The sequence below is a fragment of the Meles meles genome, chromosome 12 (assembly GCF_922984935.1).
Source record: "Meles meles chromosome 12, mMelMel3.1 paternal haplotype, whole genome shotgun sequence".
Lineage (NCBI taxonomy): Eukaryota > Metazoa > Chordata > Mammalia > Carnivora > Mustelidae > Meles > Meles meles.
Genome location: NC_060077.1, coordinates 16,293,032 through 16,320,605, shown reverse-complemented (window position 1 = coordinate 16,320,605; position 27,574 = coordinate 16,293,032). Strand labels below are relative to the sequence as shown.

At 44.2% G+C, this 27,574-nt stretch overlaps 1 protein-coding gene across 1 annotated transcript in view; it reads right to left on the bottom strand.

Annotated features, from left to right (window-relative positions):
• TMEM132B (transmembrane protein 132B) overlaps positions 1–27,574 on the bottom strand; it is a 351,155-nt gene that overhangs the window by 132,086 nt on the left and 191,495 nt on the right. The window lies entirely within an intron of this gene.

The window sequence follows — 27,574 nt, the reverse complement described above, 5'->3', positions numbered from 1 at the left end:
GAAACTCGGAAAATAATCAAGAAAGATTAAGGACACCTCTCAAACACACACACACACACACACACTTCTTTCTTTGATGAGTATTTTTTCTTATTCAGACCCCTAGGCGCCAACGTATCTTTGCAAATCCCCCAAACCCTTCAGGAAAGTCCTCTGTGCCTTCCCAGGCTGGGCAGAATTTCAAATCTGATTTACTTGAGTTTCCAAGTACAAGCAGGGATGCCACAAATGTCCTGAAGTGCTGGGCTTGATCCCTGTCGAGCGCTCTGTTCCTGCCTTTGAACTCAGTCCCTCAGTTCCCAAGGGAGCGGTCCCCACTTGTGTTTGCTGGCTCCTCACTTCCTCGCCTCCCCTCCCCTCCCCTCCGCCTGGAAGGCTCTTTATTCCCTCTCCTCCCATCCCTTCCGCATCCTCCCACCATCCTCCCACCCCATGGTCCCCACCCCTGAAATGCACAGTGGCCTCTGCGCCTCTGCAGTCGCCCCCTCCCCCACCCCCAATTAGGAATCCCTCCAGAGTTCCCTTGACTCATCAATGGCTGTTTGTTGCGTTCTATTAAGCTCAAAATGCTTAGTTCTTCTTGTAATACATAGAGCACCTTCTGTTCCAATCGCTGGAGGGCCTTGGATGGTGAGGTGTTATTTTAAGTTTTTAATGAGTCCGATTCAGTGTCGACTCATTTTAAGTTCTACATTTAAAGCTTCCTTATTAGTTTCGCAGAGGGGAAAAACAAAAAGGGCTGGTGCCTGGCACGTAAAGTTGCACTATTTCACCGAGAGCCGTTCGGCCGCCGTCGTGGTTGAGAAGCAGCATCAAAGAAGACACCACAGGCACTTGCTTGGGAAAAACGGCAGCAAAGGCAAGAGGAAAGTGTCCATATGGAAAATAAACCAACCGAAGAGTCTAACAAGATCACCCAGAATGGAATGGTTTCTGTCTCCTTAGAACTATATTTATCAATGTTTTCCTAAGAGATAAATAAGCAGATTTCTGGATGACAGAAATGTTTTCTCGTTTAAGCTTTAAGCAAGACGTTTGCTATCACAGCTCTATCTTGGGAAATGCCTATCTGGAAGACCGCGAGTCGCTGGAGAGGCCAAGCGGACTGCTGGCACTTGGTATCCAGACGGAGGGCTCACCACATCACCTTCACACGCGCTGGGTCACTGGGAATCACAGAGACACGCCCCCGCTTGACGCAGGCACCTGCTGCAACCGTCCACCGTGAGCTGGTTCACGATGAGAAACTGAGAAGAGAAGCCATGAATTCAACACCAGCCTCCTATCTTACACTTACTGTTTTATTTTAGATGCCAGATCAAAGTTAGGCCGGGGCGCCTTTCGGCTGTAAAGTTGTCGAGATGATCACTCCGCTGCCTGTTTCTGAAAACGGAAATTTGGCATTCACGACAGGGCACCATCAGCATAGGTGGGTCTAAGCCAGAACCCAAAAATCTCTGTTCAGACGAGCCCTACTTGAAAGCTCCATTCAGCTCTCCAGAGCCATGTGCAGAAGCAAAACAATGGTAAATTCAGCAGAGACAAGAGATGTCTTCTGTTGGGCCTGGCCCTGATCCTGGGGTAGGGGATTAGGACCAGCTGCCCAAACAGTAATTAACAAGACAGGGACAACCCAAAAGGGCAGTGTGATTGGCCGTGGCACAGAGACAAGCGGGGCTGGCACACACGGGCTGAGAACGCCTGCCTCCTCTGGGGTTTGGTGACAGTCACCTGCCCTCGTGAACTAGCAGAGTTTAAAAGCTGATGTGCATTTGGGATCTCCAAAAGTAGTATATGAATTCAGCAAGCAATAAGAAGTATTTTCCAAATGTATTCGGTCACCCATCCTTTATGTTGTTTTAACGGAAGGCCTCTAAACAGTCTAATATACTGTATGTGACATTTGGGAAATAACTCCATGAGACGAGGTTTTCAATGACTTTTCTGCCCCTGGTTTTCAATGTATAACTTACTTCAGTTCAAAGGTCTTAAGCAACACCAATACCAATCTTTTAAAAGATTACATTTCATCAAGATAGAATTAGAAACTATGAGAGCACTGATTAATGCTCTATTTTGAGACAGAGGAAACTGAGGCTCAAAGGGACAAGACATGTAGAAAGCTGGGTGGCAGCCAAAATTCCAATCTGTTTTCCCCTGATGCTCAGCCCAGGCTTCTGTGTCATTTCATGCTGAAGCTTCTTGTCATCATTAGGAAAAAGAAAAAAAAAAAATAGAAAAAGTGTGATGGGGAAAAGCAGCAACGTTTACAGTCTATTAAAAGGTCACCAATGCTCTCATTTAAAAGTGGTATCATGAAATCTGAAAGTAAAATGCAAACTCAAAATATATGTGCAAACAATGAAAAATGTTTAATGTTGGGTTGTAAGTCACTGACATGTAAAAAAATAAACAGGATTATTAGGAAAATTATAGGAGACAAGGTTTAAGATTTTGGTAAGAGAGATATAGTATGGAGTCATAGAACATAAGATTGATAGTGTGACAACCATAAAATTTTGAACATCTATAAGAAAAAAGACTCCATAAAAACTGAATCGATATGACAAACCAGGGACAATATCTGGTGCATAAGACCTAATATCCAAAATACATAATGGACGCCTATAAATCAATAAAGATAAGCCCATAGCCAAATGATATGAAAAGGGATTTCACAGAAAAGGAAGTACAAATGTCCAATGAACATGTGAAAAGATGTTTGACATCACTAGCAGTCACTGAAATGAACATCAGAATATGAAGATATTATTGTTAAGAAAAAAGAAGATATTATTGTCACTCACCAAACTGACTACATTAAAAAGGTTTTTATCAAGCACTGAAAAGAATGCAGGGAAATGAAGACTCTCCCATGTTACTCTACCAAAACAGGTAAGGTATTGGTAAGTATGGCCATTTTGGAACATAATTGGCTACTTCAAAATATTCAGAATATGCAAACCCCATGACTTGGTATTTCCATTTCCTGGAACCTTTGCTAGAAAAGCACTTACAAAAGTTCACAAGAGACATGTGCAAACACAATTAACCCACCATTATTAGAAACAGTAAAAATTTGTAAACAAATTAAACGTTCACTGATACAGGAATGACTAACTAAGCCATCATCTATCCCTATCGTTCACTCTTTAACATATCTGGATAATCCCAACCAACAACGCTGCAGAGGACAACAAGCAAAACGATTAAAATACAAGGGTGATTTACTGAGGGAAGCCAAAAAAGTGAAGAAACAGAAACAGAAACACAAAGAACTACTGAACCAGATTGCAAGAGATAACAGAGGCCAGGAGAGATGAGCTTGGGATTGGAGGTTTCATTCCCTCCGTGGACATTTTTCAATATCAGAGGGGGAAGCTGAGTGGATGATAGCTTTTGACACCTCACAGGGCTATAGACATGTAATGAAGTCCAGAGCCCTCAAAGTGGCAGAGGCCTAGTGAAGACACACCCCCACAGAGAACTTAAATTTGTTCGGGAACCGCCAGTGCCATAGCATGGGAATGAAAGTGAGTCAAAAAGGGGCTGCCAGTCAGTTTTATTTCAAATCATGTCAGTCCCTGAAGGTGTGGCAAGATGATGTGAGTTTCCTCGGGTAACCTAGAAAGCCAGTGTTCCTCATCACCTGCAGAAGCAAACATAAACATTCTTGAAGACAGGTAACCTCATCTGAGGACTCCAAGAATTTCCACAAACAGTTCCAAAAACACAATGTCTAGTACATGACAAAAACTAACCAGACACACAGGGAGACAAGGCAATATGAACTTTAAAAAATGAACATTCAAAAGAACAGACTATAAAAATGCACCCACCAGGGACTGTGTTATGGCAGTTTTTAGGCACAGTCTTAGATTTCTTTTCATATATTTTAACATTTTATTTGGAAATAATTCAAATTTACAGAAACGTTACAAGAATAAGAATGTTATGAAGAACACCCAGATGTGCCTATTAACATTTTAAACTATTTATCATTTACATATTGCTTACTCACCCTCAAACATGTGTATTCTCTCTCCCTCTCCCTCTTTCTCTCAATTTAACATATAAAAATCAATCAATGTACTTTACCTTAGTAATAAGTTTAAAAAGAAAACATGATTTCAACAAATGAAGAAATAAAGTTTGACACAATTCAACACAACTTATCCTCACAGCAAAGCAGAAATAGAACAAAACTCCCTCAATCTCATAAAATACATCCACACATCAAAAAACCCCACAGCTAACAATATATTTAATGGTGAAAGATTAAGTGCTTTATCCAGGAAGATCAGGAAGAAGGGTAGGTTGTCCAACCTCACCACTTCTCTACAACATTGTACTGGTGTTCTCAATAAGAAGGTAAGAAAAAGAAATAATAGGTATTCAAATTAGAAAAGAGGTAAACTGCCTTTATTAACAGGTGGCTTAATTGATGGTCATCTGTATAGAAAGTTTTTGGAAAACTATCAAAAAAGTTATTAGAACAACAAGGTGAGATTAGTAAAGTCAAAGAATATAATATCAATATAAAAAGACAATTGTGTTTCTAAATTAAAATTTAGAGTATTAAATTAAAACAAGAGTATCACTTACAGTAGCATTAAAAATATTTGAGAATAAATGCAACAAAATATTTGTAATATCTATATGCTAAAAACTATAAATCATTGTTGAGAAAAATATATATAAGACTTAAATTGATAGCCATAACCTATTCATATATCAAAACACTCAATTTTATTGAAATGTATGTTAATTCTCCCCCAAATTGATCTATGGATTCAAAGTAAGCTCAGTCAAAAATCCCAGCAGGCTTTTTGGTATAAATTGATAAACTAATTCTGAAACTTATATTGAAATTCAAAAAGACTTCAATCAGCAGAACAACTTTGAAACTGAAGATGAAACTGAAGAGTTTATACCCCTGGACTCAAGATAATTAAAAGAGTGTGGGCAAACAGGCATGTAGCTACATGGCATGAATTAGAGAGTCCCAAATAGACTTGAAAACATATATAGTCAGTTGATTTTCAACAAAGGCATCAAGGTACTTCAACAAGGAAAGAATTTTTTGAACAAATGACAAAAAAAAAAAAAGGTAGAAAATAAATGGAAGGTAAGGACAGACAGAGAGGACAAAGTAAAGAAAGAACCTGGACCCTTACTTCTAGCCATTTGCAAAAGTAAACTCTGAAGAGTTCTAGCCCTGAGCATTAAAACTGTACTACAAAACCCATACGAGGAAATGTGGCACAAAATCCTTATGACTTCAGGTAGGGTGAAAAAGGGATAGGACATAAAGATCATGACCCATAAAATCAAAAACTGATATACTATACTTCATTAAAATCTAAAACTTTTGTCCTCCAAAAGGCACTGGTAAGAAAATAAAAAGGAAAGTAAAGACTAGTAGGAAATGTTTGCATTATGTATGTAATAAGAGACTGGTATCCAAAATATAAAACAACTCTCATAATTTAATAATTAGAAAATAGTCAACCTGGGTTTTTTTTTTAATGGACAAAAGATTTGAACAAACATTTCAAAGGAGAAACATGAATGCCAAATTAGTACAAGAAAAGATGCCAAAATATTTAGTGATTAAAGCAGTGCAAATAAAACCACAGTTAGATACTCTGTAGAGTGTTTAAAATCCAAGCTGACATTATCAAATGTTGACAAGGATGAGGAGCAACTGAAACTCTTACGCTGGCGTAGGAAGTATAAATGATACAGTCACTTTGAAAAGCAATTGGGCAGTTTTTCATAAAATTAAACGTGTACTTACACTATGATTCACTGATCCTAATCCTGGGGATTAATTAATAACCACATGAAATATAAACATATGTCCACAGAAAGATCTATGAATGTCCATGGGAATTTTATTCATATTAGCACAAAACTGGAAAATACGTAAATGTCTGTGAATAGGCAAATAGATAACAAATGGTATCTATGCCATGAACTTCCACTGGAAAAACAGAGAAGAGTTTGATACACTCAACAACATGAATAAATCTCAAAACATCATGCTGAGCAAAAGAAACCAGAGCCATCTTTACATCTATATTAAACCTACAGACAGCCAATCCAATCTATGGAGATGGAAAGCAGGTCAGTGGTTGCCTGGGAACAAGGGTAGGGGAGGTTGGGGTAATGTGCAAGGAAATCATCAGTTGTCATGGCAATATTCTTCATCTTGCTAGTGGTACTGACTAGTAAAGTGAATACGTTTGTCAAAACTCATCAAAATCTCCATTTAAAATGGATGTGTTTTACTGTATCCAAATTATACCTCAAGAATTTTTTATTTTTTAAAAAGCAGACACAGAAAGAAGAAAGATTATTACCTTGAAAGTAAAACTAGTCAGACTGACTGTAACTTCTCAACACAAACAATGTAAGCTAGAAGACAGTATAATGATGTATTCAAAGTGCTGAAAGAAAATAACTGCCAACTTAGATTTCTATAACCAGGGAAGATGTTCTTCCACAACAAAAATGAAGTAAGTCATTTCCATACCAACGAAAACTGATAATATTTTACTGACAGAAGACACTACTAAATAAAATGCTAAAGAAAGCAGGAGAAAAGGTGAGCCCAGATGGTAGAACAGGCTGCAGGAAGCAAGAAAAAAAAAGGCAAAGAAAATGGCAAATATGTGGGTAATGTACATGAATATTGATTATAAAAAATAATGCTAATAGTGCATTAACTTACACAATAATATAATACAGTTAGGGAACATGACAAATGGAATAAAATACAATAAGGAAATGTTTGGGAAAATGGCAACATTACCCAAAAAGTATTAGATGTTGATAAGCAAATGCGACACACTGAATTCTCTAGAGTAGCCACGAAAACAATAAAAGTGTGCTGATTCACAGCTAATTGAGAACTTTTTTTTACTATTCCATCCTTTCCCTTAATCAATCCAAGAGGAAGAAAAAAGGAATATAGAACAGGAATAATAAAGAGAAAACAGGTGTTAAGATCACGGATTAAAACACAACAGTATCAGGGACTGCATTAAATGTAAATGAACAAAATATGCCAATTAATAAACAAGGACAGACTGGCAAAAAAATAAAAATAAAAATAAAAACCCAAGAGACTCAAACAAAATATTTTAAATATGGGTTAAAGTTAAAAGTTTGAGAAATATGCCATGTGAAGGGTAACCAGAAGAAAACTGATATAATATTAATATCAAAGTAGATTTTAAGACAAAAGCACAAAAAGATATAAAGAGGGTAACTTCGGGGGCGCCTGGGTGGCTCAGTTGTTAACCACCTGCCTTTGGCTCAGGTCATGATCCCAGGATCCCAGAATCGAGCCCTGCATCAGGCTCCCTGCTCAGAGGAAGCCTGCTTCTCTCTCTTCCATTTCCCCTGTTTGTGTTCCTTCTCTCCCTGTATTTCTGTCCAATTAATAAATAAAGTCTTTAAAAAAAAAAAAAAAGAGGGTAACTTCAAAGTGACAAAAGGTCCAATTCACCAGAATCCACAGAGTGTGGGTTAACTTGTTAAATTGTAAGTAGGGTAAAATCCAGTCCCAAATGCAACACTATGGTCCTTTTTTTTTTTTGCCACTAAGAGGCTGTGTCATGCTAAATGGTTTAATGTAATGACGTTTTTCCTTTGTTTTTATTCACCAACAAAACTAGATCGAAAAATAATACCTACATTGATGATTTCATAAGGTTGACTGTGAATGCCAAAGGACACTCTTCATTAGCAGTGAAACTTGGAGACTTGTATTGCGAAGGGAAAAGAAGGAGTAATTTATGAAGGGCATACCATGTAGGAAAAAGTATAATAAAGGCTGTATTATTCTTTTATGTAATCTTCCAGCAACCTGATAAAGTAGTTATTTTTTGTATTCACTTTTTAACCAGGAGAAACAAAAGGCCACAAGAGGCTAAATGATTTTCCCAAAGATAGCAAATTACAGAGCCAGAATTCAAATCCAACTCTCTTTTACTAGAAGGTTACACTTAATTCTGGTTACTTCTTAATGAATACAAATCAGACCTTCTAGTTAGATATTCCAAGGCCACTCTGTTATATTACCTTTCTAAAGTTCTATTTTAAAGCTCACATCCTTAACATATAAATAGCTCATAGAAATCAATAAGAAAATGCCTAGAGTAATATGGTCTAGCATTCATCGAGCACTATTTACAGACCAGTGACATAAAAATTATTTCAGAAAATCTTCACAGTAATTCTGTGATGTAAAGTAACAGCCAGGGTTGAATCAGTACTTTGAATAAGAAAATTTTAATGTGAATAGTTATTAACTACAATGGGGAAGAAGTCACCAACATAATAGTTTTTTTTAAAACCCTCAAGAGTGCCCTAGAGCTAATGGAGAGTGGGACAACTTGACAGGGGTTGGAGGAGGACTTCATAATGCTGAGATTCACTTTGTTGGAGAGAGCAAGATGGCAGCCCCCAGAATGCAGAGAAGCACATCAGGTTGCCCAGTCCAGAGCTGGCCCACACTCACCAGACCTCCATGAAGGAGGACCAATGCTAGTGGCCGGGCACACAGAGTTTATCAGTATCAGAAGCCCACTCACCAGTAGGGCAGCACAAAGCCTGGGGTGCAACACATCTACACCATGGGCCACAGGAAGGCCAAGGCTAGCACATGGGCCTAAAGGGGTATTGGGCATCCACTACTGGCAGGGCAGCACAAGACCTGAGGGGCACAGTATCCAACTTGGGAAGGTCCCAGCAAAGTGGTCCCCAGGCCAGGCTGGGGCTTTGAGCTCACAGAGCTCAAAGAGCAATCGCATGCTCAGGTCTGTGTCTAGTGTGATGTGACACTCCAGATCCTCCACACACAACACTGCAACCCTTTAAACAGCAGCACTCCAGAGGCCCAGGGAGAAAGCCCTTCCTTCTGCATTCCTTCCAGCACTCTCTACTGACAACATGTAAATCATGCTCACTACAAAGGAGACATGTTTAGTGTCCATCCCATGATCTCCAATCAGGTTTTTTGAAGGGTGAACCAGGGCAGAGAGGACAAACATTTATAACTGGCAAAGGAGGGTACTATCAGTAACCTCATTTTATAAACAAAGAAACTGAGGCGATCACAGTCACTAGTAAATGACAGAGGTGGGATGTCACACAGCTGGCCTTCTCAACCACCATGCCTCACCACCAAAGATGGGCAAAGACAATTACCAAAAGCAGACACACAAATGGTTAATAAGCATCTGAAAACTCTTTGGTGCCATTAGAGAGAAAAGCAATCTAGAAAGAGTTGGATACATTTTACATTAATCAAATAAGTAAAAATGTTAATATGATAATATTCAGTACTATGAGGAGGAGCACTTCATATAGTTTCTGTTGGAGCTGTGTATCACGCAGGGTTCAACCACAGAACTAGTAGAAGATAGATGTTAAGAGACATATCAGAAGGAATTGACTTAAGCAACTGCAAGGGACTGGCTAGTCAACTTTAAAACCCCTATGGCAAAGAAAAAGCAAAAACAAAAACAAAAAAAACACACATTAAAAAGAAAAAACTTGTAAGGCAGTCCTTCCAGAAGCACAGCCTGGAACATCTCAGACAGGAAGCTGCTGTCCACAGGCAGGATTTCTTCTTGCCTGCAGGAGACTTCAGTTCTGCTCATAAGGTACTTCAACTGATTGGACCAGGCCCACCAGATGTCCTAAAATAATCTCCTTTAATTAAAACTAACTGATTATGAACTTTAATCACATCTACCTCAGAGCAGTAAACAACTGGGGACTACAGCCTTGCCAAGTTAGTGCACAAAACTGACCATCACAAGTATTGCCTGATACCTCCCTGAGAAGCAATTTCCCAAAGTGTGATAAGACTTTAAAAATGTCAACAGCCAGTACATGGCTTCTGGAAATGTACTTAATTAAGGAAATAAGATTCAAGCATTATTTAGAGCTACACAATATTTGAAACGACATAACTGGCCCCATTAAGTAAATTATGTAACATTCACATGAAGAAATAGTGAGAAACTATTGAAAGGTTTACAGAAAGTTTGGGACACCTGGGTGGCTCAGTCACTTAAGCATCTGCCTTCAGCTCAGGTCATGATCCCAGGGTCCTGGGACTGAGTCCGGCATTGGGCTCTCTGCTCTTTGGGGAGCCTGCTTCTCGAACTGCCCCTACCCCTCCTTGAGCACACACTCTCTCTCTCTCTGACAAATAAGTAAAATCTTTTCTAAAAAAAAAGGGGGGGGGTTTACAAAAAGTTTGCAATTACATTTGTAAATGCTTGTGATAAAACACAAAGACAAAAAAAAAGGCAGGAGAGAAAATTGTTTATAGAGAATGTGTAAGAGCGCTAGGTCGAACTAGAAAAATACATTTAACAGCTCTTGATGTTTTCTCTTTTTCAATTTTGGACAATGGCCTTGCATTCCTTTTAAAATTACACTGAGTGAAGTAAAGAAGAACATGCCTCCAAAACCAGGAAGCACACGTAAGAGTGAGATGCCATTCCAGTAATTGGGAGAATTTTGTCCTTACAGACCCAGAGTCCTGTGTGCAAACGAGGGCTCTCACCTAGCCTCATCTTTAGTAAAAGAAGAGAAATGGGAATTAAAAAATGACACCACCTTCAACCCAGCGGCCACCCAGAACAGATACACGTCGCCTAACCACTGTGCAGGCAACTATAATAAATTACGACAGAAAAAATAAATACACTTCACCAGTCTTGCCCTTCCCGATTCAGCTCAATTTCATGGTGCACGACTGCCTTCTATTTTATTGTCACTAAGGCACCAGAGAAAACAAATAGAATAAAGACTACCATTGTTAACAGACGTTTAAAAGAAAAGAAAACAAAAAACATTTTTTTTCTTACAATTTCAATGGGTTATTTAGCTTCAATGGCATCTGCTGACAATGAAAAATGTAACCACCATAGCTATCAATCTGCTTTGGTTGTAAATGTTTAATTATAATGTTTCCATTTCAATTTAAGATAACTTCACTTTCTATCTTAAGAACTGTTACCAAGAAAACAGAGTGGAAAAATATCCCCGGCAATGATCCTTACTCAGCTCACTGAAAGGCTCTAAAAGCAGAGGATCCAGGTGGGTCTTCCCAGCAGGGGCCCCACCACTGCCACTTAGCCATCTTTCAGGGAAGACAGGGAGTCACGGCTGAGGTCCCATCAGTGTCCCTGTCCCGTTCTCATGAAGCTGTCTGGCTCCATGGAGTCCGTAGAGGGAGAGGACACCTCCAGCCCCTGCCGGCCCCAAATCAAGGAAGTTTACAACCACAGCGGCCTCGGGAATGTTTCCCTCACAGACCCGGACCCCACAACCAGCCCCTTCTCCCCACCGGTGGGACACATAGGTGGGCTCTTCTCGAAGCTCGGCTCCAGCCTCCACCGTGCACCTGGGTCTCTTGCTATGGATGGGGAAATGGAAAACCAGCAGAGGCCCACCCTCTACCCTGATGAAGGAACATAATAGAAGGAACTCAGGGGGCTTCGGCCAAGGCAGACACAGCCCCCTGGAATGCCGCTCAGACTCTAGTTCCCTACATGACCTCTCACTCCAGCAAGAAAGGCCCCCTGCGGCGTGAGGTGCAGATCTGTGTGAAAGAGACTCACCATCGTAAGTGGGAATCTGGGGGTGCCTAGCTCAGAATGTTAAGCGTCTGCCTTCAGTTCAGGTCATGATCTCAGGGTCCTGGGATCCAGCCCCACATCGGGCTCCCCACTCAGCAGGGAGCCTGCTTTCCCTCTCCCTCTGCTGCTCCCCCTACCTCTCTCTCAAATAAATAAAATCTTAAAAAAAAAATAAGTGAAAATCTGCTTGCATCCCAGGATACGGGAAACTGAGAGTCACACCCATCACTTGGTCTACTTTCTCACCACTTAGAGGGACTGGCCAGTGCCTGAGAGTTGGCAACTGGAGACCAAGGGCTGACTGTGACCCGTGGATCTTCTTTGGTTGGCCCCCTCAACATCTGTCAAAACTTAAGTTAATTTCTGTAGATGTCATACGAAGATAAGTATTCCTGTGTGTCCAAAACTCAACTCCACTTACAGCACAGGTTAAGATTTTACACATTATCTTCAAAGGAGCCACAGAGAAACACCCTTCCTGTGGTCTCGGCTCAGACGGAGTGGTATCTCCTTTTTTTCTTTTTAAAGAGTTTATTTATTTGACAGACCCAAGATCACAAGTAGACAGAAAGGCAGGCAGAGAGGGGGAAGCAGGCTCCCTGCTGAGCAGAGAGCCCAATGCAGGGCTGATCCTAGGACCCCAAGATCATGACCTGAGCTGAAGGCAGAGGCTTAATCCACTCAGCCACCCAGGCACCCGCTGGGGTGTTATCTCCTTATTGGGCACTTGATCCTTTCTCCTAGTCAGGATGTCTCTTTATCTCCCATTTTTAAAGATTTTATTTATTTATTTATTTATTTATTTATTTATTTGAGAGACAGAGAGAGAGAGAGAATGCGTAAACAGGGGGAGGAACAGAGGGAAAGGGAGCAGGAAAGAATCTCAAGCAGACTCGACAATGAGCCCGGAACCCAAGGCTGGGCTCCATCTCACGACCCTGACGTCATGACACGAGCGGAAACCAAGAGTCGGATGCTTAACTGACTGAGCCACACTGGCGCCCCCACGTGCTTTGTCTTGCTGAGGGACGGAGTCACCTCTCTGAGGTCACACGGCTAGGAAACGGCCAAATCTGACCCCACATTTGACCACACAATTGTTGATGATGTGGTTATTTATCTCCCTGGAGAGGATTTAGGCAAATCCCAAAAATATCCCCAACTCAGAGGTAACAGTCACAGTCCCAACCCTCGGAGCATTGGCTGGCATGAAATTCAGCCGACCCGCTGCTCCTCCATCAGACCTCCCAGCGCTGCGCCCGAGGCAGCAGCAGCGTGGATGCTGGATTTCCCAGCAGCCTGCTCTCCCGAATGCTCGCTACACCTCCTGTCCTTTCCGCTCCTCAGTCGGTCATGGTCTAGTCCTCTGGCGGAGCTACTGCCTTCGAAACAAGGGAAAGTGGAATCCAAAGGAGTTTCTGGGGAGAAAAAAAAAATGTACCTTGAAATTCCCTTTAAGAATCCACTTTCATTCACCTAATTGTACGTGTTTTGAGTGAAGACCACTGGTTTCAGGGGGAAAAAATCTTCAAAAACACTGAATTTGGATTCAGGTCTTCGGGGTGAATTTCTGTGCAGGGAAGAAACTATTAAGAGAACGTCTGCAGGGGCGCCTGGGTGGCTCAGTGGTTTAAGCCGCTGCCTTCGGCTCAGGTCATGATCTCAGGGTCCTGGGATCGAGTCCCGCATCGGGCTCTCTGCTCGGCAGGGAGCCTGCTTCCCTCTCGCTCTCTCTGCCTGCCTCTCTGCCTACTTGTGATCTCTCTCTGTCAAATAAATAAATAAAATCTTAAAAAAAAAAAAAAAAAAGAGAACGTCTGCAAAGTTTGGGTTGTTCTTTATAGTTTATGCCATGTAAGCCCCTTGGTGAGCCGGCAGGAGAATTCCCACTTTCCGGAAGAGGTTCGATGGAGGATGTCACCAGACGGAGGCGGCACCGCAGAACCCAGCTCCCTGCTGAAAAAGCAAGATCGGAGTGATTCCTTTCCCTGGATCTGGAGGGTTCTTCCCAGATCACACAGGACTGCAGGGGGAGGGCATGTGGGGTCTCAAATGCCTGAAGGGACCAACCTGTCTCTTCTGCCAGTGACGGAGCACCAGCAGGTCACACTGACGTGGTTCACAAAAGCAACACTCAGCTCTTTTAAATTCAGAAAGAAACCCAGTTAAAATCTAAGCCCTCTTACCGGTTCCTTACAATTTTCATCATACACCTTTTCTGTGTATTTATCACAGAGTTGTACTAAGGTTAATTTCCAGTGGGGGCCTTACACTGTCTCTTTCAACATGGAAATCCTTTGTTTCTCAATTACTCATATAGGGATATTCTTCTTTGTTACAAAGGAATATCCTTCCTCATTCAACTTGAAACACATTTCTCTGTCTGCCTTGATGCAGAATTGGGTACTAACAACATTAAGTCGGGCAATAGACTTACAGGTCACTTCCCAGGCACCAAGCTTGGGGGGATACAGATAAAAGAGTTTAATCCCCCATCGCCCCTATCAGGTAAATACCAACAGTGTCCTTATTTTGAAGTCAAGGAGATGAAGGTGGGAGTTTAAGTAACTTGTTCAAGGTCACATAGTTAATAAGTGGTGACATCAAGAAATACTTCTTTCCTAAAAGAAAACATCAGCGGGTGCTTAATGGGTCAATAATGCCAACGAAGAGCCAAGCAAACCCAGGGTGACACTGTGATTTATAGCAAGAAAAGCAGGCGTCCTCTCCTTGTCGGCAGGTGTTATGTTCCAGGACACCCAGGGGATGTCTGGAACCCCAATAGCACCGAACCCTATATGTACTAAGCTTTTTCCTACACACACACCCATGATGAAGTTTAACTCATACGTTAGGCGCGGTAAGAGAGTAACAGTAATAATGAAATAGAACAATCCTAACAATGTACTGTTTGGGGGACATGTGCTCTCTCCTGCTCTCAGAATATTGTACTGTACCCCTCCTCCTTCCTCCAGTGACATGAGATGATGAAAGGCCAGCGTGAGGCTATGGAGGGAGGTAACGACGCAGGTGTTGTGACGAGACAGGACGACAACCTGCTTCTGCACTCATTGGCCAGGGATAACGGAAACTGCGCGTAAGGGGGGATTTAGGTCTTTCTCTGGTTCCGCCCGGGGGGGGGGGGGGGGGGGGGGGGCGCACCTAAAACCCCTGGAATTTCCTAAGCAGAGAGAGCTATAAAGGTGTCTTTTCTCATGTTAATGAGGTGACTTTGGGAACACAGCTGAGGATGTGGGCTGCTGGTCAGGGGGACTCAGTCCCACCCCGCACCCTCCCACCCCCCACTGAGCACCAGTGAGAGGGAAGGGATGGAGACTGAATCAATCACCAATGGACATGACTTAATCAATCGTATCTCTGTAATGAGGCCTCCAGGAAAAACCCAAAAGGATGGGATTGGGAGAGCTTCCGGACTGGTGAACACAGGGCGATTGGGAAGCCCCATGACCTGTGGCTTCTCCTCTACCTGGCCAGTCCTGGGTTCTGTCCTTTTGGAGGAAACCAGTAACCTAGTAAGTAACATGTTCCTCTGAGATCTGTGAGCCACTTCAGCAAATTAATCTAACCCAGGAGGGGGTCACGGGGCATCCAATCGACAGCGCTTTGGACAGAAGGACAGGCAACAATCTGGACTTGCAGCTTGCTTCTGAAGTGGGGCAGTCTTGTGGGACAGAGCCCTCAGCCTGTGGGTGTGGACAGCATCAGCATTGAGCTGACCTATAGGGTGCCTAGCTGGGGTTGGAGTTGTTGCTTGGTGGGGAGGGGAGCCCCCCAACACACACACACACATTGAAATTGGGTTGAGAGTTTTTACTGGGTTTGGGGGGATAGTGGGGAGCAGTGGGGACAGTGGTAAGCAAGCCAGCATGGACCCCTTGTGAACTGCATAGACCCTCACCAGCAGCAAGTTGTACCCATTCAATCTCAGCCCAGTCTCATCTGTCCAGACCTCTAGTTCCTCCAGAGATGCCTCGAATGTGCATTTTTAGTCAAGCCTCCCAATGCTTTTAGCGTTGGCCCAAATTGAAGGGGGGAGAAAAAGCAGAAAAACACTCAGCAGGTTGATCTTGAACACCCAGCTTGCCACCTGGATTTCGGAGGCCCCAGCCGAGCCAGCGCAGGCAGCCAGAGCTCGTGCATTCACACAGCTCGGGAGACCTAGTGTGCTCCTGGAAACAAAGACCTCTTTGCTTTGCAGCAGTGTAATCACAGGGGAGACGCGAGGTTCCTTTATTAACTGGAAAATAATAGTGAGCCCTAATGAGTCATGCAGCGTCCAAATGCATCAAATTCATCATCGCTGTTTTTATTTTTTGAAAGTGATTAAATATCATTTTCTTTCCCTTTATAGCAAGACCCAAGTGACAGCCGATCCGTCAGTGTGTCCGCCGATGTTTAACTACAGCGTTTCGCATTCATTATTTCCTACTTAAATCATTCTTTAAAAAAGAGGAATAACTTAATGCTGCCTCTTGACAGCAGGGAAATTAAATGGCATGTCTTTAAGATGAGTGTTTCTCTGACAAACCACCACCAGCCGATCCATATAAACCCAGCCGGAAGGATGATCAACCCGAAATAAGACATTTGAGAGCTAGCTTCTGGAAAAAGCCTCCCATTTCAGAAAGTTCAGGAGCCTTCTAACCTTGAACACAACTCATCAATTGGTACCACTACCTTTGAGAGCAACTCAGGACCAGGTAAAAAGCTGACGTCACACATACCCAGGCAGGCCAGTCTTCACTGACCCTGCCTGTCTTCACTCCAGCCTCCAGAACAGAAGAGATCTGGCACGGCGACTCAGGAAAACCAGACACTACAAGAAAGTTTCATGAAATGCTTCCCTTATTCCATGCTAGGGACTCTGATGTTTTCTATTCTGTGCTACTCTATTTAATTTCTTTTTTTATTCCATGTCATGACTCATGAATGCGTTGCAACACCCCCCTCGTGCCCCCCTCTCCTTTAAAAACCACTAACCCAGAGGATCGGGTGCAAACATTTAATACAGTACGTACAACAAGGGCCACGAAGATCAATATGAGAAGCAGCTTAAATAACGTCCTCCCTCAACAGGAGAACAAGTAAATAAATCATGGAACATCTATACTACAGATTATTATAAAGCGGGGGAGAAAGAGCTATAGTCACATGCCCCTACAGGGTTTAATCTAGGAAATGTTGCACTGAGCAGAAAAGACAAGTTGCAAAATGATTCCTATAGCACAGTGCCGTTTAGATGAAGTGTGAAAACCCAACGCACTCATCTGTGATCTGTCTTAGACCATTCAGGCTGCTGTAACAAAAGACCACAGACTGGGTGGCGTATAAGGAACAGGAATTTCTTTCCCTTGGTTCTGGAGGCTGGGAAATCCGAGATCAAGGTGCCCACAGATTCAGCGTATGGTGAGGACTCACAGTTGGCCCCTTTGCACAGTGTCCTCACATGGTGGGGGGAGCGAGCTAGCTCACTGGGGTCTCTTTGATAAGGGCACTAATCCTGTGCACAGGGGATCCACCCTCATGACCTCATCACCTCATCACCTCCCACTGGCATCCTAACATCATCATCTCGAGGTTAGGATTGCAATATGTGAATTTTTGGAGGGACACCAACACTGCGACGACAGCAGTTGCTGATGGAGCGCGATGAAGTAAGCACCTGTAATTTAGGAGAGTGGTTCACTCTAAGGAGGGAGGAAGGAGAGCACAACAGGGAGAGGTTTGTTGGGTTGGGTTGGGCTTTTTTGTTTATTTTATCTGCTGATACCACGTTGGGAAAGCATCCCACTGGGACAAAGCTATGTGGTAAATAGATGGGTGTTTTTTTACAATATCCTCTAGATCTTAAAGGAAGCTGGAAAGCAATCCTGAGTCACAGACGGAAGGGGAAGGAAAACCACATGTCTGCGTGGATGGAGGCGGCAGCCAGCTTCTTTCTCACTGCTCTGCCCTCACACCTGCGTGCAGAGCCTGGCAGACCACGGGCCCCCCTTTCGTCCGTTCTTCCCAATTTGGCATTTGCTCCTTGGCAAGCATCCTTTTAACTCCTTGGTTTAAGAGTCACTGCTCTCTGAGACTGACCCCGGAGCCTTTGCTCACCTCCACAAAACCTCCTTAGGGTCCTCCCTGACACAGCTCCTACCCACGGGAACTGTAAGCCCTAATACCAATAGTGTCCAAGTCTCCAAAATGTGCTTAACTCTCAGAAACTCTCACTGGAGTAGTGTTCACTCTTATGAAAGGATTTGTGAAAAAGACCACATGGAAGGTAAAAACAATGTGTCAGAAATAGCCTTGGGATGTCTCTTAAGCTAGCCAGAAAGCACAGGATGGGTGACTTTTGCAGAGAGAAGATCTCTTTTTTGTTTCTGTTTTGGGTTTTATCACGGGAAGACACATACCATAAAACTGACTGTTGGAAAGCATACAACCAGTGGCCCTGAGCATATTCACAAAGGTGTACAAATATCATGCCACCTACTTAAGAACTTTTGCCTCAGACGAACAAGGAACTCCAGCCCTAGTAGTAGCCACTCCTCACACCCACCTCCCCCAAGTTCCCAGCAACCATTCCTTTGCTTTCAGGCTGTGTGGATGCACCTTCTGGGGACACTTCATACAAACAGAACCATGCACTCTGTAGTATTTTGTGTCTGGCTTCTGTCACAGAGAATCACGCTCACAAGGTGCATCCAGGTTGTAGCAGGTGTCTGCACTTCCTTCTTCTTTCTGGCTGAATCATAGTCTATCATGAGGAGAGACCCCTTAGCCATCCAAGGATACGGAGGAGTTAGAACCCTCACACATGGCTAACGGGAACCTAAAATGGGCCAGCCGCTGTGGAAAGCAGTCTGGCGGCTATTTGAAAAGTTGCACACAGAATGACCGGGTGAGCCAGCAATTCCGCTCCTAGGTCTCTGCCCCAAAGAACTGAAAAGACGTGTGCAAGCCGCCCCGCCATGGCCATGCTGCCTCCAAGGCAGAGCTGTCTGCATTGCGCCTCAGGTGTTGGCTTGCCATCCTCCACTGATGCTTTCAGCCCAACACCTATTGGCCAAGTGAGTGTGTGGCATGAGCCCCTGAATACTGTAGCCACCAAAATTATCCAGCTGCACACATCTGGCCCTGCAGATGAGCCGGCCATGCCTGAATCCGAGAAAACCTCACAGACAGCAGAGTGGACTTGGGGATGGCATCTTCTCTGGGGGGCGGAGGGGGACCATTGTGAGACAGGGAGGAGGAGATGACCTGGAACCAACCAGCCAATTGACCATAAAGAGTTCAGCCACAGAGCTGCATGCCTGAGAGAGGATGAGGGACAAAGCAGGCAGATGCATTCGTGCACCAGGGCTGTGGTAACAAAGCATCACAGACCAAGTGGTTTAAGCAACAGAAGTGATTCCCTCCCCGTCCTGTAGGCTCCCAAGATCGAGATGGCAGCACGGCTGGTTCTTTATGAGAGCCAGGAGCAGAATCTGTGCCTTGCCACTCCCGTAGATCTGGTGGTTTGCTGACCATCTGCAGTGTTCCTTGGCTTCTAGAAGCATCACCCTGATTCCTGCTTTCTCCTTCAGGTGGCATTCCTCCTATGTGGGGGTGTGTCGAATTTCCCCCTTCTGTGAGGACACTGGTCACACTGGATGAAGACCTGCCCACTCCATTATGACCTCAGCTGCCTAGGACTTCCCCCCACCCAAGAGTAAACACATATTGTTGCCTGCTTCAGCCCACTAGAATGCAGACTTCACAAAGGAGAGATGTTGAGTGACAGTTTCTGAGCAGTCCTGGACCCTGGGGCTGGCCTGTCCTTGTTGGTGCCCTGGGCAAACAGTCTATATCCCACCCTTGGAGTGAAATCAGGAGATTGTCCTAGCCCTGGATGAGCAGGGTTGGAGGGTCCAGTCCCTTCTGCCCCCAAGCAAATCCTTCTTATTATGCGCTATGGGATAGGAATTCTGGACCCAGAGGAGCAGTGAATCATAACTCTCTCCTTCCTCTTTTGGAAAGCAAAGGGTCAAATGTCTCCCCTGGATGGTCCAACTCAGAAGCACAAGAAAGCAAGGCAGCCCAGCCAGGAAGATCTAGACAAGGAGTCTGCAATGTTATGCATACTCACTGCACGGCGTCATTCTGGAAGGGGTAGCCTGGGCACTCCCCGTTCAGGAACCAGAGATGGTGGTTCCAACCCATCTATCCCCTTGGGTGACAGTGACAGGGAAAGGGGATGGTTCAGGTACACTGAGGGGATTTTCTTCAAGATTTCCAGAACTCTTGGTGAAGAAAGAACCCCAGGCTGGGAGCAGAACTCCCACCACTGAAGTGTGGGCTGTGTATACTGACTTCCTTATCCTGGGGAGTGGCAGGGGATGTAACTTCACAGCAGAGAGATGCAAACACTCCTGCAGCCAGGCAACCAAGGTCAATATGAAAAGTGATGAACAACGTTGGTACTCTCCGTACACTGTGATAAATACGACACCTCACCTCTGTCATCTTCCTCCCCAAAAACCCATAACTGAGAGACCAGGAAAATCCCAACAGGGAGATGTCTGCAGATGGCACAGCCAGTCCTCCCCAGGACCAAGTGGACCATCTGGTAGCACAGAGGAAGCTCTTTAGCAGGAAAGGCTGCACTCGTCTGCTGCCATCAGCATCAAGGTGACTCAATAGTCACGTGCGGAAATGGGTTGTAAACGGCTCACTATCCACTGGCTATGTGGCCATGTTGGGCCAGGACCTACGAAAACCCACACAGGACACTGGCCCTGGGACTGGTTAAAATCCAATGAAATGTCCTTTCAAAAGACACTGAGGTTTCTTCTCACACAGAAAGGGAATGATACCTGGGCACACCAGCTTTTATCTAGATTAAAGGCACAGTGCTAGTTGTGATCTCTGTCTGTCAAATAAATAAAATATTAAAAAAAAAAAAAAGGCACAGTGCAAGAATCTGCTTCTGGGCACCTGGGTGGCTCAGTGGGTTAAAGTCTCCACCTTTGGCTCAGGTCATAATCCCAGGGTCCTGGGATCGAGCCCCACATCGGGCTCCTTGCTCAGCGGGGAGCCTGCTTCCCTCTCTCTCTCTGTCTGCCTCTCTGCCTGCTTGTGAACTCTGTCAAATAAATAAATTTTTTTAAATCTTAAAAAAAAAAAAAAAGAATCTGTGCTTTGCGGAGGCAGGCTGCAGTAAATGAATACTTTCAAACCGCAGAAAATTTTCTCCTGGAAACTTTGAGAAGGAAAGGGTTTGGGGGTGGGGGGGAGGAGACAGAGACATAGGAGGGGTAGGCAACCACTCACAGGTTCATTTGATCGCTCCTGTGAAAGACTGGCACCAGAGCTGAGGAAGGTTTCATGGCTTCAGTGGTCAATTTGCTCAAGGATGTCTCTCATCTCATAATTATAAATATGTCAAAATAAGTGAGTAAACACATCAAAACAATGACATTAAGAATAAAATGATTCCATGGAGCAGCTGAGGTTTCTGACAAGCAAATACCAATTAAAAGGCCGAATAAAGGGTCGTTCCCATTGGCATCAACTTTGTCAATTTCCCTTGGTTGGTTTCATCTACTGCCCGTCAAGAATCTGGTGTCAGGGCTCCGAATTAAAACCACCGCACAGGCAGACCTCTGTAAGAAAACCTCCAATTTCCTCTGGCTCCATTTCTGCCTGTGCAAGCAAACTATAAGAGCTAGATCTCATGGTAGAAATAAAATCTGCCCTCGGGAAGAAAGGGCATGTCAGAACCTAAAAGACCATTGGAGTTTCTAAGAGAAACTCTCTCCTCCATTCCTGTTTCATGAAGGACCCACAGTGCCTGAAGCCGGCAACGTGGTGATCAAGGCTGAGCTTCCCACAGCCTTGAACAGAATAGCTTAAACCGGGGATCTGGAGAAGGCACAGAAATCCTGCAAAAGGGTTGACCTTTGGGAGTGTTTCCTTTGGCACCACCCCCTTCCCTTCTCTTTCGGAAGCAAGTCTGGTGCTGAGAAAGGACTCCTAAGCTCAGAATTATTGACATTTATCTGCTGAATGCTTACTGTGTGCCACGCACTATTCTAGAATCTTAAAGTCCGGGTTCAAATCCCAGACCCACCAGTCATAGCTATGCAACTGGAGGCCCTTCCTATCTCTGAGCCTCACCTTCTCCATTCTGGAAGCGGAGCTAATAGTGCTACCTTCCTCACAGGGATATTTTTATATTTAAGGGGGTGGTATATAGCATAGGCATTGTATCTGGTAAGATCTGCTTCCAATAACTCCCGAAAATGCATCCCACATTAGCACCTTTCCTAGACTACTCAAAGTGTCCCAACCACGTCCACAGAAACTCTATACCCTAAGTCTAACCAACCAGTAACAATTGTTGCATTAAAGACAATTCTGGAAGTCTAACACAATAAAGAACGGCATAATAGGTCACCTTGCCAGAAATGTTTCTTTTTAAACACTTTTAAACTCTTACTCATCCTTTAAGGACCAGTTCCAATGTCAATGCCTCTGAGATGCCTTCCAGCATCCTTCCCTACAGAACCTGTTTTGTCCTCTTCTTCACTCCACTGCTCTTGGTCTCTTGTCCTATGACTGTGCAGAGTGGCCCTCCTGGCTCTCTCAGCATCCGTGACTTGCACCAGAGTTCTGAGCATCTTGACAGAGCCCTGCTCTAAAACGTACTGTAGAAGTCTAGCCAATCGTAAACACTTGCTGAGACAGGCAATAGGCAATAGGGAGCCATGAAGTCTCAAAGAAAAAGGTGCTTTAAGATTCGTCTGGCAGCTGGCGGCAGAATGGATTAGTGGGGAGTGGTCACAGGTGGCCACAGGGACACTCTAGGAACGAGCTGTGTGAGCCTGTATATTGCCAGGGATGACATCTTCAACCAGCGAGGTCCTCCTGGTCAGCAAAAAGACAGAGCCATAAAGTAAAACACGCTTTTTCCTCAACCACATTGGAACACCCAATTATGGATTTTTCTGTCCTAAACCAACCATCTTTTTTTTTTTTTTTAAAAAATACTTTATTTATTTGTCAGAGAGAAGGAGAGAGAGAGAGAGAGCACACAGGCAGGCAGAGGTGGAGAGAGAAGCAGGCTCCCTGCCGAGCAAGGAGACCATGCGGGACTCGATCCCAGGACTCTGGGATCATGACCCAAGCTGAAGGCAGCGGCTTAACCCACTGAGCCACCCAGGCATCCCCTAAACCAACCATCTTGACAATTAGGGAAACTTCTGAGTCACCTAAATGTAGTCACCCTGAAACCTAGGAACTTACTGCAGACATGGGGTCATGACTCAAAATGTTTATTTGAATCAGAAGATGAGAAGAGAAACCACAGACTGGGAGAGGATGTTTGCAAAGCACATAACCAATAATGGATTGGAATCTAAAATAGACAAAGATCTCTTAACACACAACAGTAAGAGAACAAGCAACCCAATTTATCAATGGGCAAAAAGAACCCTGAACACACACCAAAGCAGATATATAGATGGAAAATGTGCCTATGAGAAGATACAGAATATCATATGTTCTTAAGGAACTGAAAACCCAAACAACAGTAAGATACCACTGCACACCTATCGGAATGGCCATATCCAGGACACGGCAATGCCAATGTTAATGAGGACGCGGAACAGTGGACTCCCACGCACAACTACTTAGCAAGACTGTGTGGCAGCTTCATGCAAAACTCAGCACACCCTTACATATGATCCAACAATCACACTCCCTGGTATTTACGCAAACGAGCTGAAGACTTCTGTCTGCACGAACACTAGCACACGGATGCTTATAGCAGCGTTATTCATAATTTGCCCAAACTTGGAAGCAACAAAGCTGTCCTTCAGTAGATGATGAATAAATAAAGGGTGGTAGACCCAGACAATGGAATATTATTCAGTGCTGAAAATAAACAAGCGATCAAGCCATGGAAAGACTCAAAGGAACCTTGAACGCATATTACTTCGTGAGAGAAGCCAGTCTGGGAAGGCTACAGGCTGCATGATTCCAGCCACGTGACGTTCTGGAAAAGGCACGACTGGAGATGGGAAAGAGATCAGCGGTTGCCTAGGGATTCTGGAGGAGAGAGAAAGAGATAAATACGTGTGGCATGGAGGATTTTTAGGGCAGCAGAACTATTGTTTTCGACACTGGAATGGCAGACGCACCTCACACATCGTTTCGTATTTGTCTAAACCCACAGAATGCACAATACCAAGAGGGAATCCTACTATACGCGACATGCTTTAGTTAAAAAGAATGTATCAGAGGGCACCTCGGTGGCCCAGCAGGCGAAGCGTCGGACTCTCGATTTTAGCTCAGGTCACGATCTCAGCGTCATGAGACCGAGCCTGGCATCGGGCTCCGTGCTCAGCAGGGAGTCTGCTTAAGACTCTCTCTTCCCCTCTCCCTCTGTCCCGCCCTCTGCTCACACTCGTAAGTAATAAATAAATAAATAAAATCTTTTTTAAAAAGAAGAATGTTATCGGTATTAGCTGATCAACTGAAACAAATGTATCCCAGTAATGCAGGATGTTAATAATGGGAAAAGCTGTGACGGGGGAAGATGAGAATTCCCTGTCATTTCTGCTCAATTCCTTTACAACCTGTAAGTGTTCAGAAAAGTCTTACTACGTGTGAAATGTGTACCGGAAAGCCCTTTGCATCATCAGTGCAGGCATCGTTATGCCTGGTAACAGCTGAAGTCCGAACCTCGGGGACCTAAGATGGCAATGGTGCAGTGGTCACTCACACCGCCGGGCTGTGCCAGGTCAGCAGCGGGCTCTGCTGCTCAGTCACGGACAAGGACTCTCTCCTTAGCCAGACGGGGGGTGGGCTCCTCTGAGCGGTCCCTCTCTGATCCTGCCACACCTTCAGAGCCCAATGAGAGCAAGGATCTTGCTAAGTCAGTTTAGAGAGAATACCCCCTTTCCTGAAAACCTGCTCACTCACTATATTCTAACCCACTCCTTACCCCACCCCTGCTGTCTGATCACTGTGGCCTGCCCTCAGCAAGAATCTGATCTGGTCAGTCTGGCCAGGACCACCCCTGACCCAGGATGACTCCTCTTAGTCCTGCACCATCGACTGACCCCACCCTACCCCACCCCACTTTGCTCCTTCACTATAAATTCCCACATGTCTTTACAGGTCACGCAAAGTTCTCTCTTCCCTTTCTTGCAACAGTTTCCAAATAAAATCTATCTTTACCACTTGTGCTGGGGGCTAGCTCTGGTCTTCCCGGACGTCACTCAGAGGCTAGCCTGATGCGGGGTCTTCAGGCATCCCGCTGCACTCCTCCAGGCGGGAGTCCTTCACCTGATTAACAATGATGACTAGACTTGACCACACAACCCCAAAACACTGCCAAAGTGACAATATAGTGATAAAGAAAGGAAACACAACAAAGTAGGGAAAGACACTTGCAGACAAACACGGGGGAAATCTCAAGTTTCACCAAAAATCAGGTCAATGGAACTTAAGCCTACAAGAACACAGTCATATTCCAACAATCAAATTATCATTTTGAGACAATGACTGCCCAGTGGCGGCAAAGGAACCAAGAACAGGGCACTCTCACACAGAGCTGTCAGTGCAAACCGACAGGAAAAAGTCACACAATCATCAAACATTTAAAACTTCATCATGTCTTGTGACCTACCTGTTTACTTCTAGCACTCTCTCCTGAAGACTGACCACAGAAGTACTCAAAAGACATCTTATATTTTTAAGGAATGTTGAAAAGGAATTAAGGGGGGGGGGGTGGAACACGGTAAATAAAGAGGATCTATAATATCAATAGAATATTATACCACTTTAAATATTACACCTAAAACTACAGGTTCATTGAAAGGCTCTGTGAATCTTTAAATTGTTCGGAAAAGTTGTTTATATGTATTTATATTTGGGGAGAAAAAGAGTCCACCTCTTTCATTAGAAGGGGCTAATAATTACGGTTCCAAATAGTTAATAACCTGAGAAGATGTTGCCATATATTTATTCCACATTGTTACAAAAACAGCTTTCAAAGCTAAACAAACTCTAATATTGACAAAATGACACATTTGTGTACATCCACATATACGCAAACACAATCACACGATTATACTCATCAAAATATTAACAATGGTTCCCTTCGAATCATACACAGGTTCAGGGATGGTTTTTATTTTCTATATCTTAATCAGTGTGTCTTCTAAATTTTAATTGAACACCTATTACTTTGGAAGTCAGAGGACCTCCAGCAAGCCTGTGCTGAAACTGACCAGCAGCATAAATTCACAGAGAGTTTCACAGTGGTCAGGGAAAGGAAAAGAGGTGGCATGTTTTTAAAATATTCCTCTTTCTTTTCTTCAGTTGGTCTGATTCCTTTTTGGAAGGGGGAGAGGAGCCCTTCATTTCCCGTAGGCAAACCCTGTTGTGACTTCATAGCCTGAATTAGACCGATCCAAGGCCTGCTAGGTTTCTATACCTAAATCCTGGTTTTGAACTATCTTGGCAGCTGGTGCTGAGAGCTGTCCCGTGGCAAACTGTATTGTAAGCCTAATAATTGTGTTTCTAAACCCACTATTTTTGAATCCTAAAATTGTTAAAAATAAAATACCTTTATCTTCTCACAGTGTTTGAATTCATTACTAATTCTCTCTCTCCTACATCCCACTAATTCCCATCTCTGGCTACACATTAAGATCACCTCGGAGGGGTGCTTGGGTGGTGCTGTTGGTTGAGAGTCAGAACCTTTGTTTCAACTCAGGTCGTGATCTCAGAGTTGCGAGACTGAGCCGTGTGTTGGGTGCTGTGCTCAGCATGGCGTCTGCTTCAGATTCTCTCTCTCTCTCCCTCTGTCCCTCCTGATGTGCACGCTCTCTCTCGCATGCTTTCTCTCTCTCTATCTCTCTCAAGTAAATAAATAAATCTTGGGGCACCTGGGTGGCTCGGTCCCTAAGCGTCTGCCTTCGGCTCAGGGCATGATCACAGGGTCCTGGGATCGAGCCCCACATCGGGCTCTCTGCTCAGCAGGAAGCCTGCTTCTCCCTCTCCCACTCCCCCTGCTTGTGTTCTCTCTCTCACTGTGTCTCTCTGTCAAATAAATAAATAAAATCTTAAATAAGTAAATAAGTTATTTAAAAAAAAAAAAGGAAAACAAAACCTGGAGAGTTTTTCCAGTACCGATGCCTGTGACCCCCTGAGGTGTGAGGTCTCGGGAACGTGTACTATTAAGGCCCTCCGGGCTATTCTGATAGGCATCCAGGTTGAGAAGTCTTAATTTATCCATGCAACAAGTAATCATTAAGCCCCTGTATTCGTTTCCTATCATGGCTGTAACAAATTACCATGAACTTAATAGCGTACAGCAACAGAGATCTATACTCTCCCATTTCTGGAAGCCAGGGCTCCCAAATCAAGGTGTCCGCAGGGTCACACTCCCACCTGAGGCTTGGGGTGGGGGGGGAGTCCGTTCATTGCCTTTTGCAGTTTCTGGGGGGCCCCAGGCATTGCTTGCCTTCCCCAGCTTGTGCCCACTTTGCTCCAATCTCTGCCTCCATCTCCATGGCCCTCTCCTCCGTGTTTGTCTTACGAGGACATTTGTCATTAGACTGAGAGCCCACCCGGACCATCTACGATAATCTCCTCATCTCAAGATTCTTCACTTAATTACCCCTACCTCTTTTCTCCCAAATAAACATTTGCACGTTCTGCAGTGAGGATGTGTGCCCACTCGCCAGATGGCCTGCCGGGTCCATGAGCAAGCTGTCACTGAGTTTTCAGTTTGATCGGACAAGAACACTGAACGAGGGCGAAGGAAGAAGGTGCAGATGGGCACAGCGGGGGGCTCGGATAGCGTGTGGATTCTAAGGTCCGACAGTTTGGGCTACTTA